Below are 12,456 nucleotides of genomic sequence, written 5' to 3'. Positions count from 1 at the left end.
AAGAATACTCTATTGAAAAAGGGGCTAATGCTACGGTAGTCGTTTACGGTGGATTAGGGGATTAGTGATTTATCAAATATGAATTTTATAAAATTTATTATTGAATTGAAAGTTTATATTATATGGATCAATCATAAGTTTTTTAAATTTTTTTGCAAATCATTTTATATGTTATTGAGACCCATCAAGATTTACGTTATTTAATAAACCGTTAATCTGGATTTGTCTCAATAACATAATTTTTTATTTTTCTATGGATGATCCATATGATCTAAACTTTCAAATATGGAAATATGGAATAATATTTGAAATTAAAAAAAATAAAAATTAAAGTATCGTTTGACCTAGTTTTTTTAGATGTAGAAGCTATTTTAATCATTAAGCTAGAAATAATAGCTTTAAAACTAAAATTAAAGTTGTTTGATAAATTTTATTTTATTTTTTAAAAAAAGGTTAAAAGTAGTTTTTTATATTATAATAAGGTTAAACAATATGTTTGATAATATATTATAATTTTTCTTAAAATATAGAAGGTATTTTTTCTTACTAGAGCTTTTAAAAATTATTATTTGATCTAGCTTCTTATTTCTAAGAAAAAATAAGAGAAAAAAAAATTAGGTCAAATGATACTTAAGAGTTGAGATGTATAACTATAAATTGAAAAAATATGAGACAAAGAAAATGAAGAGATGTATTTCTGATTTTTCTTTTTATTTTGTTGTGTATAAATAATATTAACTAAGAGTTCGAAAGAAGAAGAGAGAAAATTATGATTACACAGTCCACACTTATCAAAGAATTTAAAAATACTCCCTCCGTCCCGAATTATAAGAGAAAATAAAAAAATCACACTTATTAAGAAAAAGTAAAACATAAGAATTTGAAATATGTTTTTGTGGGTTTTCCTTGGAATAAGTTGCATAGGAAGATGTAAAAACAATTTTTATTGGTTGTTGTTTATTGAGAAAAGGGTAGAGAGAGAAAATTAAATGCAATTTGCATTTAATTTTATGAGAATAAGGAAAAAACATTCTTGAAAATGACTTTCTCCCTTATAATTTGGGACAAAAAAAATGGGCTTTTTTCCCTTATAATTTGGGACGGAGGGAGTAATATTTTTGTGTTAAAAATATTACTAAAAAGTTGTGTAAAATTACTATACTTACAGTTTGATTTTTTATCTACTATATTTTTAGGGCATTTGTTAGCATGTTAATAGAGTAAATAACTATTTTGGTCATTAAAGTATCATTCATTGTCATAATTGTCCTTGAATCATCAAAAAATATTTCAAAGTCCCTTAATTTAACTTCTGGTAGTTAAAGTGGTTTCTGACATTATCTTTGATCAAAAAACTATTCGTTCTTGATGACATATACTATAATTAGTTTTTAATAACCGTCTATGTAGTCAAATCTATATTGTAGTTTTTTGAATTTTCATTAAACTTTATCACGATCCTAATAAGGCCTAATAATAGATTCCAAGTAGCCTTCAGCTAGCAATTAATTTAACCATCGGCCAATTTTGCATCAGCAAATTCCAACATTAGTTGTTTGTGATAATGCGAAGCAGTTGGTGATCATATACTTTTAATAAGGTCTATAACAACCTTATCTTCCATTTAGATTTAGTGGTCATGTTCGGCCTTCATTGGATAGTTGATTTACTCCCTCTTGTCCTTAATCTAAGATAAATGATATTTTTTACATTCGTTGAAAGATTGGTGTATCTAATTTTATAATATCGATTAAATACATCAATCTTTCGATGAATCTAAAAGATAAACTCTTTCTTGTATCATGGACTAGATGTAGGAGTTGTCGCTCATTTCTGCATAAGCTAATTTTAACATTATTTGATTGTGATTCGATCAATAGTCAATCGTTCCATTTCATCCTTAGTGGGCAATACGCGACTTGACTACTTAATTTTTAGTGTAAACAGTTGCATAGAAAATTGAAAAAACATTCATTTTGGAACACTAATTTAGGCTAATTAATTTCGTCTTGGAGATTTGTACGGTTATTAAAAGCTAAATAGTGATTACAAAATGTTTTTATATATATATATTGTCCACTACCACCAATGAAATATTCAAATTGACCACGAGATTTGAACTCATCTCGTATATCAATATAAAATTTGAGATGAATTTTCACCAACTGAATCTAGACGACTTACTACGAATAAAAATATTTAAATAAACTAAAAATCTTCCAATTCCAACAAATAGGTTTGGAAGTTGTTGGACTCACTGTTTATTTTTAATTTTTCCACTGAGATCTAAAAGACAGTATTTGTGGCTCTATAATATGTGGTGTCTGCATTCTTAAGCTAAAACGACATGACAATTCTTTTGTAGATCTTAAGTGCACTTGGACACTTGGAAGTTGTACTTTCTTCTTTCCTCTTAGTCCCCTTGCACTTCCAATGAAATTCACTATAATCACTATGGATTACAATTGCTCATGTACCATATACTTAAAACTTCCTTGCTAAAACACACTTGCAAAAGACTTCCTTAACCGACTTAAATAAATTTAAGAGGGATTAGATGAACACTTGATGTACTATCAGAGGTATTTACAAAATACAATACATATACAAGACTTTTCAACACTTAAACTCTAAGATACAAATTTTGTAAGAATTCCTAAGTGTTTTGACAGAGTTTTTGCACGTGCAGGGCTGGTAAGTCTTGATAATAATCTTCAACTCGATGGCTCTATTTATAGGATGAAGAAATAGATCTGTTAAAGATGATCGTTGAGAAGCTTGTTGGAACTTGTAATTTCTTTCTGCAAAAGCAGTTGCAATCTGGGTAATAATCGCTTCAATGACTTTGACGAAGAGGATAATGTCTTGAAAATTTAGGCAAAACGACAACTGCTCCAACTGCCATGACAATGACATTGTACTTTCTTCTTTCCTCTTAGTCAACTCTGATGTGAACCTCTGAGTTATCAAAGTTTGACCTTTCAAAGTCTGACCGACTCAGAGTCTGATGCTCACAGCTTCTGACGCTCTTCAACTTCTGAAGCTTGCAACCTCTGAACAACTTAATAGTCTGCTTCTCATAATTTGTTTTCAGTTCTCTTTTACACATTCAAGTGGATGTAAATTTTATCTTTCAATCCTACACATTTGAACAAATATTAGTAACACCCATTGTTTGTTTAATACTTTGTTGTCATCGAAACCACTTGAGAGATTAACAAAACCAATTTTGTTCTAACACTCCTATCAATGCTTTCTTCTCCAGGCTTCAAAGATAAGCTTTTCAATATTACAAGACACATATATAATTATGAACTATGAAGCAGGTTGCCTTTGACTCAATCCTCCTCGCCTTGTCCACCTTATGTTAATATGAGTTACACTTGTCGGCAGTCATATGTAAGATAATAAAGATTAAAGAATTAAATCATTAAACTAATGATATTTTAATGATTTTTTATCAATGATTTCCAGTTGAAACATGCGATGTAAACTTTTTATAAATAATCAACGAATAAAATTATAAAAAGAAAATTTTTAGGACAAAAGTTCGAAGAATTTATTTTTCTTTGATGACAATTTTTTGTTTTTTTTTTGAAAAAATGATGACAAAAATTTAAGGCGGTGAGATGTTGCTCCAGTTCAAGCCAGAAGACCTTAAATTTTTCAGAACAATTACAATGTATTTATGAGCTATTCTTACATAGGCACAAACTCAAATTAATTTTCTTAGGCACACATACATAACTTAAAAAAATTTAAAGATAAAAAATTGATTAATATAAGATGATATGACTATATTTTTTATCTTTAATTTGTTCTTAATGATGTGTACGTGCATAAATAAAATTGATTTGAAGTAATGTCCATGTTAGCATTTCTCATGTATTTACATTTGTCCTCCTCAACTAACAATGGTGGGTTTAAACCTAAGACCTCATAAATCTAAAAACAAATTGATATATTTAGATGATTAAAAATATATTAACTCTAAAAATAAAAACTCAAAGAAATCGTTTTATAAAAAAAAACCAATATATCCTTCATAGAAATAGAATACATGTCATGTAACGGTACTTCTCTGTGACATGATTTTTTTAATTTAATTATTGTCTGAGATTGGCAACGGTTTGATTTTGAACGAGTCGCCGAGTAGCGTGTCTATCGCATATTCTCGCGAGTTATCATACTAATTATCGCTGTTGTTGCGTAGTCAAAAGGAGTCCACCAGAGGATACTGTGGGCCGGTTATTATCGTTGAACAAGAGAAAAGGAACATCCAAATGATGATAGATTAATAGTACAATTTATTTGTTTCATACTCCCTCCTCCAGTCCTTTTTATAAGGAACACTTTAAAAAAATCACACAGATTAATGAAGCACATTTAACATAGTTATTTTCATTTAATACTCTTATAAATTTAAATTTATTCCATGTATACCCTTATTTAATTACTCTTTATTCAACTAACTTACTTATTTTTAAATTATCTCTCATAATAAATAAGGGCATAAGTGAAATTGAACATTTAAAACATTTGAAAATTGGTCAAAGTTTCTTATAAAAATGACCAAATTTTTTGCCCTAAGTGTTCTTTATAAAAAGGACTGGAGGGAGCATTTACATAAAATATTGCATAAAAACAAAATAATATTTACATAAATTATTATGCAAAAAAATACATACTCTATATATACATAAAATAGTCTTTCTTACTCCGTGAATTTAGTTCATGTGACAAAGATATTGCATTATATATGTAGCGTCTAGGATTTGAAGTTCAGACATCCACTTATCCACATTTAAGGTGGAATTTCTAGTCAGTAGACTACTCTAATTTTTTACATTGTGTCAACCTCATCAATTTGTTTTTTTAAGGAAACCTCGTCAAAGGTTATCAAGTTAAATATCATATTTATGTTATGATGATCCAAGATATCAAAAAACTTTTCTCTTAAATCAATATTTCTTTTTATCAAGGAATATTTTTCTTCGTGATTGATTTTTCTTTTTAGTTTTAGTTTTTTTTTTCTTTTCTTTTTATCTTTCTTAAAAAAAACTAAATATGCCAGAATATTAGTTAAGCATTGAGTCAAAACGTTTTAAATATATTTTTCCTTAAAATATGTTTTTCTGTCATTAAAGTCGCATATTTAGGCTTACAAAATTATTCTGCAAACAATTTTAATCATATCAAGGTACGTTTTGAATTGACTTATTTTTAAACTTACGAAAAATAGTTTATACACAAACAAATACTTCTTTCGATCACTATTATAAGCAAAAAAAATCACTTTTTAGGTTCATTGAAAAACTTCAGAATCTGGTTCATAATATCGGTCAGATACATTCATTTTTTTGTTGTTCAAGTAGCTTAAATGACAAGACTCACATTTAAATGCGGAGAAACATTAAATCCAGAGTTCGAACCCCGACCACCCCAATAATGTCATTGGTAGCTACGATTCGAGCTACACTTATGGGACATATACATTCATTTTCTAATGAACTTAAAAAGTACTTTCTCAAACCAACGTTTCTTTATATTATACACTTAAAGAGGAGAATCAATGTGCATATTTCTTCGCTAAACTTGGAGTCTCATCAGATGCTAACTTTTTGACCTATGTTTCTCCTCTATAAGACGTTCATGATCTTCTTAGAAACAATGCAATGAGAACCTTCTTTCTTCTTGAATAATTTTTCTTCTTAGCTTTATTTTCCTTTCTTTTTTTAACGTCCTTACCAAAAAAAATGTTCTCAATAACGAAAATTATATCTTCATATGCTATTTTATCAATTAGTCCTTAAATAAATGGTCTTGCTAATCGGTGCCTCCGAACAATGGTTAGAGAAACAAAAATAAAAGTTTCAAGTAGAAATTTTATTTTATTTTCTAAAATTTTAAGACATTAAAATGCACTACTTTCAAGAATATATTACTATTTTTATTTTCTCAATCATTACTCAGAGGATACTGTTTAACATTTTCTTTAAATAAAAACCAACTAAAAGGTGGGGTGGGGTTCGAACCCCGGCACCCCACTTATCTTCCTTCCATAAGTAGTTATTTAATTTAATTACAAAAACATATCAATTTAATTGTGATATTTTTAATCAAAAGATTGCGAATACAAGGAAAACCATTTTTAAAAATACAAATCAATTTAATTGTGACATTTTTAATCAAAAGAGTCAATTAGTGAATATGTTGGTAGTAGATAAACTTAAACATCATAGATTTGTTATGGATTAAAGAAGAAAAAATGAAGTGTAAAAAAATGAAATAAAGAAGAAAAAATGTATTTAACAACCAAAGTTTAACATTTTGTTTTTTCAGGATAGTTTATGAACTATTTTTTTTTCAGCTCAATTATATTGTTTATTATATTTTTATATATTTTTAAGATAATTACACTTGAATGAAAAGCATATAGATAATAAACTACGTCGTTAACTCTTTTTGGATGACAAAATTAATCCTCTTGAAAACTAAATTTAGAGACATATGAGACACAACCTTATTATGCATGACTTTTAACTCTTTTCAGAAGATCCACAACCTTTGGTACGAGGAAGACAAAAATGTCAAATACAAATGAAATAAAAACATGTTGATTGTTAGGACACACTTTCTCATGCTTGACCACTTTGCTTGAAGCAGTTTTCATGGTCGCCTGTCCCACAATAAAATCGTCAATCATCAATTGCACAAGTGGAGAAACTTTAGTCAAGTCCACACACATGCAAGTTTTCCTCCTACCTACTCGTACACCAGAACATATACTGGCCAAAATGTAAATCTCCCTTCATGTGGGTATGTAAAGAAGTTCATAGGCATTTCTTTCTTCACATATACTCACGTGCATATAAAAACATAAAAAAGGATATAAAGTCATGTCTGTATTTGAAGTCTGAAAGCTCTCTAAAATGAAGTGCAAGGTCCCAAAATCTATCTAAATACATATTAGAAATACCGGGCAATCTTCGTCAATAGAAAATAATGGAATCATGAGGTGAGGATAATATAATACTTTATTAGTGACATATTTTAAAGTACCTCCAAAACCTTACCAAAAAAAACCCTCCGAAAGTGCTCCTTTGGATTGCATACCCTCATCAAATCCCAAAAGCCATATTTTCACCGAGTTTACCATTAGAATGTGCAGATGTGGTGATAAGTGTAAATTCGCTAGAGCAACTTAATATATATGGATTTTATTATTAGACGTGTTCTTACAGTAGCTTGTTTCCCAGGTCATAAAAAATGACTTATTTTAATTTTTAACCACTCTTCTTTAAAATACACTCCTTCCGTTTTTCTTATAAGTGTCCCCGGTTTTATCATATTTAGCGTTTCTAATTAACAGTTCAGTTTGTGCTTTAATGATACGATTTGTCAATTATACCCTTTATCAATTATTCTTATATTTTTCAATAATTTTATATATATATATATATATATATATATATATATATTTGAAAAACTAAAGTTTTTATTTTTAAGAAAAGAAAGCTTGTTCTTTTTTTTTTTTACGATAGAAAAGTTTGTTACGATATGAAAGTTTTTTTTTTTTTTTTTTTTACAATAGTAACTAACAATGGAATGTTACGAGAAACACAATTTTTTTTTTGTATAACAATAAATTTATTTGAAAGAGTGCAAACCGATCTCACTGAATATGAATTTATTGCTTAATTAAGATGATGGTATAATAGAAAGATAAGGTGCAAAAATTCATTTTTTTTAATTTGATGTTATTATTATAACTGGACACTTATAAAAAAAACAGAGGGAGCTTATAAAAAAAAAAAAAAAAACAGAGGGAATACGTTTTAAAGGATTCTAACTAACAGCGTTCAGACTAGTGTTTTTTTTATAAGCACTTGTTAACGTTGTCGTTACTCGGTGTTTGTTTGAGTTGGAAGCATGAAATATTGAAATATATATGTGTGTGTGTCCAAAAGTTAATTGAATATAATTATCTTTCGTAAGAAAATATAGGATTCAAATATACTTCTTGAGTACTTTTAATACCAAAAAATAGAATAAAAAATATTTGAGTACTGTAGTTGGTAAGGGGTAACGGTAATATTTTGCTATGTACGTAAAGAAGAATTAAAGGGAGTTGTTTTCATACATTACTCTATTTGTTATGAAACTTCTAATTTGAGCAAGCAATTTCTGGTTAGAAAAATTTCATCAATTTTCTACTATAGTGCACTTGTCATAGGCCACGTTCAATACGGTAATTTTGGTTATTTTTCAACCACCACAAATATTATTATTAGGTGAGGCAATTGCATGAATCCATCATGTGAATCATTTGCTTTGAATTTACACAGCATGTTACATATCAATATCATTCTCATTTTATGCACCAAACAAACCCACCAATTAACCTATTCTATGATTTGCATACCTCATGTTGTGTCTTCTTATTTTGCCAGCTTCATTCTCATGTTGTTTTGTAGTAATTTGTACGAATGATTGGAACAAGGAAATATATATATAGACGAATCTAATAATAATTTGTACAATTGGGGTATGAATAACAAAGAACAAATTTAATTAGAAGGTAAAGAAATTAAAAGCTAGCTAGCATGAAAGGAATGTATCGTGGAGGTGGGCTTTAATTTTAATGAGTAAACGGTGGTAAGTGGTCCTCATCAAGGAGACCGAACCCTTCATTCATTTTGCAATACTTCATGTGAGACAAATTAATAATTTGTTTAGGTTTATACATCATACCATTCAAAAAATTAATAATTGGTTTAAGTTTGGTTTTGTCATCCAAAAAGGATTAGCGGCGCAACTTATTGTCTGTTTGTGTAATTATTTTGGATATATATATATATATATATATATATATATATATATATATATATATATATATATATATATATATATATTGAATTTTGTCAAATAGTTTAGTGATTAGAAATCCAACACTTGAGGTGAATAAGTCGATAAACCTAAGTCTGGACTCCGAACCCTATGTATATAATATGATGTCCTCATCAACTGAACTATCTTTATGGGGACTAAAATATTTATATTCTAATAGTCATACAATTAATAATATAAAAAATAATCATAATTTTCATTTTTTTTAAAGACCTATACTATATATATTTTTTAAGGCCCCCAAAAATGGGAAACCCAGCCCAGTAGCACACCTTACACACCCTAATGGTCGGACCTGCTTGTATAGAAGATAATTCAGTTAGAATGACGGTACAAACTTTGTACATATATCATGCTAGCCCCCAAAAAACGTATTATCTTTTTTCATAATTTTCATTTTTAGTTTAATAATTTATAAAGTTAAATAAGTTTTTTGTCTCTAAAAAATTATAATTTTTTTCATCTCTACAAATTTTCTATGCATACAGTTTTAGTCCTTGTTATTATATGAATGTGTATTTTAAAAATTTTAAGGGACTAAAATTGCATACATAAAAATTTTGTATGGACGCAAACATGCACCTTTTTTATAAGAATGAGTTTAATGGATTTTCATAAGATTGAGTTAAATCCAATATGAAATCTAGAAACGCGTTTTATTGAATGCTGCAATAATGTTTTTTTTTTTAAGAAAAACAATTTTTAAAATTCCTTCTTTGGTGGAGTAATGGCTACAACCAACAAGGGTGACAATGAAATAATTCTCTATGTTTTATTTTTATGAATCCTCATATAAAGTGTGTATGATATATGAAGAAAAAATAGCAATGTAGAATTGTGTATGAAACTGGCAGTGATGGTGATTTGTGCTTAGGGTTGTTTCCAATTTGGCTGCCAGGGAGGAAGGAGAGAAGGTAGGGACTAAGGGACCATGGGTCTCACATGGAAGTTAGGAACATGAAATATATATAATTAATTGCATGAGGAATCAGTCAGTACGTGATAGTCTTATTCATCACCATTATTCACTTGTCCCGCTCCTATCATTCACCCAAGTCAGTGTTCCGTGCTGTCTCCGTTACAAAATAGTACTCACATATTATTGGTAGTAATAATTTTAAAAGTTTTTGAAAATGCATGGTGTTTTAGGCTAGAGTTAAGTTTATATTCTAGCGTATGATCTAGAGTGATCAAAATGTTCGCTTGAGGTCATCAATTGTTACTTGGTTTAGTGGTCATTGGCGCTTGACTTGGTCATTTTCTGTAAATGCGATCGGAAGGGGACTGAAACACTTGATTCAGAATTGACTCCAGAACCAGATTATGCGGTCCAGTTGGCCGGATGCTGGTGGTAAAAACAAAAAGAAATGTTGGTTTGATGTCGAACAATAACTATTGAGATGCAAGTTGAGTGAACGTCAAGATGCGAGTTGGGAGTACTTCTTGCAAGTATTTCGAGCCAAAGTGAATTTAAAGCTCCGGTTAAATTAGACTTTTGTGTGTTCAGAGTTAGGACCTTTTGTGTATAGTGAATTTAAGACTTTGGATTAATCCAGGACAAGACTTTGGAGTATATGTTTAAGATTTTTTTTAAAAAAAAAGTATTTTTCGTGAGTTTGGTTCAGTTGGTAGATATATCACATTTTATACGCACGAGCTGGAGTTCAAACTCCGGACATCCACTAATCCATTTTAAGGGTGAAATTTCTAACAACTTAATTTGTATTTTAAAAATGCTTTATAATTTTCTCAATTTAAAATAGGCAGATAAGTCATTCTCACTCTACCTCATATGGATATTTTTTATAGTTTAGGTTACCCCCTTTGTGCGTCTTTCTCTTCCCTCTTCCCCTCTCCCCCTTTCACTCGTCACTATCATACCTTACAATTTTAGGGATATTTGAATTTATAAGCAAGCAAAAAACATGATCCCCAATTACTGCTTTCCATGATACACATATAGTCCGTAGGTACGTTAATAAAAAGACATATAATTTGCTTTAGGTGGCAAACAACCCTTGCTAGTGCAACATTGTATTTTTCTTTGCTAATCATCGGGGGTACGTCTTGTACTAAAATTTGTTGATTTTAAAAAATAAATCTCCACATTTAAATGAAAATAAATATCATATTTTATTAAAATTTTATTAAAACTAATAATGTCTGGTTTTGAATCGGGTTCATACTAAATGCTCCGTATAAAACTAAATTAAGAGTATAATGTTAACTCTTAATATTTTATTTTTGGTTTTTTTTTTTATAAACTACCCCTTCATAATTTGAAGGTATTTACCAATTAACCGACGAAAACAAATCATATGCATATAAAATAAAAATTGATTACAGTTGTCGCGAGCTTAACTCAATTGACAGGACGTTACATTATATATGCAGGGGGCCAAGATTTGAACATTCAAAACACATTCACACCCATACTCAATACATCTCCCAGTTGCAACGGGGCCACATGGTAAACTGTGACAATCAGAGTCAAAATTGCAGATATGAGTTGAGTCTATCATATTATTTTTTGACTCAGAATCTGTGACATACAAATAAATGAATGTTTGTTGTGAGGGTGAAATATTGAATACTATAAGGTAAGAAGAAACAAAATTTGTAAAGAATTAGGAGAATGATTTACCGTTGTAGGTTACAAGAAACAGAGAAAGGACGAGAGTAATAGCAGAAATAAACACAAGAGTTTTAGACATTGTTTCCTATTTTGTATGTAAGAAACAAAAATAAAAAATTTAACCACTTTATAATGTAATAAAAATTTAATCCTCATTGGCAACATTTGTAAACAAAAAAAAAATGACATGATTTGTTCATATAAGTTTATCTTAGTTAATAGGGACATATATGTTAGAGCCGATCGACGTCCAAATTAAACCACAAGCATATAGCTATTTAGTTTATCGAAAAATTTTAACCACTAAACTACTACTTGACACAAAAAAAATAAAAAAAATCCCACGATCTCTGCACACTAATGAAAAGTTTTTAGCAATAATTTAGTTGCAAGAAACCTTTTCCAAAACTTGAAATATTGTCATAAAATGATTGTTAAATATATTGATATCGTGTTATCTCTTTATTATTACTCAATTGATCACCATTGAAAGAAAACCTTTTTATTATTTTTTTATTTCTATTTTTTTTTTGTTATCAAAATATTAGTACAAAGGTTTTACCAGAGTACACAAGGTTGAGCTAGGAATTAAACTACTAACCATATACTTAAGAGACCTAATAAAACTATTATAACTTAAACCACTTTATTGTTGATTTTTGTATTTACATTTTTATTTTGTTTGGTTTACAGTACAGTTGAAGATCTAAGATAGGATCTCTAGCTCAACACTAAACTAAACCTATTAACTTTGGTTTTTTTATTTTATTTTTTATTTCAATTTCTATTAACTTAAGGAGGCTACTAGACCCAAAAAATAAAATTGATTACAAGTTAATCGTGGATACTACATGAAATCTACTTATATGATTTGTTGTCATTGATCGATGGATAAATAACCCTAAATTATA

General features: G+C 28.8%; 1 long non-coding RNA gene across 1 annotated transcript; it reads right to left on the bottom strand.

Moving 5' to 3' along the window:
• Positions 1 to 11,109: 11,109 nt before the first annotated feature.
• Positions 11,110 to 11,781, bottom strand: LOC123924220. Its single transcript, XR_006814646.1, has 2 exons — positions 11,555 to 11,781; positions 11,110 to 11,452 (listed from the first exon to the last, which is right to left on the bottom strand). It is a non-coding gene; the product is annotated as an uncharacterized LOC123924220 (long non-coding RNA).
• Positions 11,782 to 12,456: the final 675 nt, after the last annotated feature.

The sequence above is a fragment of the Trifolium pratense genome, linkage group LG4 (genome assembly GCF_020283565.1).
Source record: "Trifolium pratense cultivar HEN17-A07 linkage group LG4, ARS_RC_1.1, whole genome shotgun sequence".
Lineage (NCBI taxonomy): Eukaryota > Viridiplantae > Streptophyta > Magnoliopsida > Fabales > Fabaceae > Trifolium > Trifolium pratense.
The sequence above is the reverse complement of the archived record's forward strand: the minus strand, read 5'-3'. Positions and strand labels throughout refer to the sequence as shown.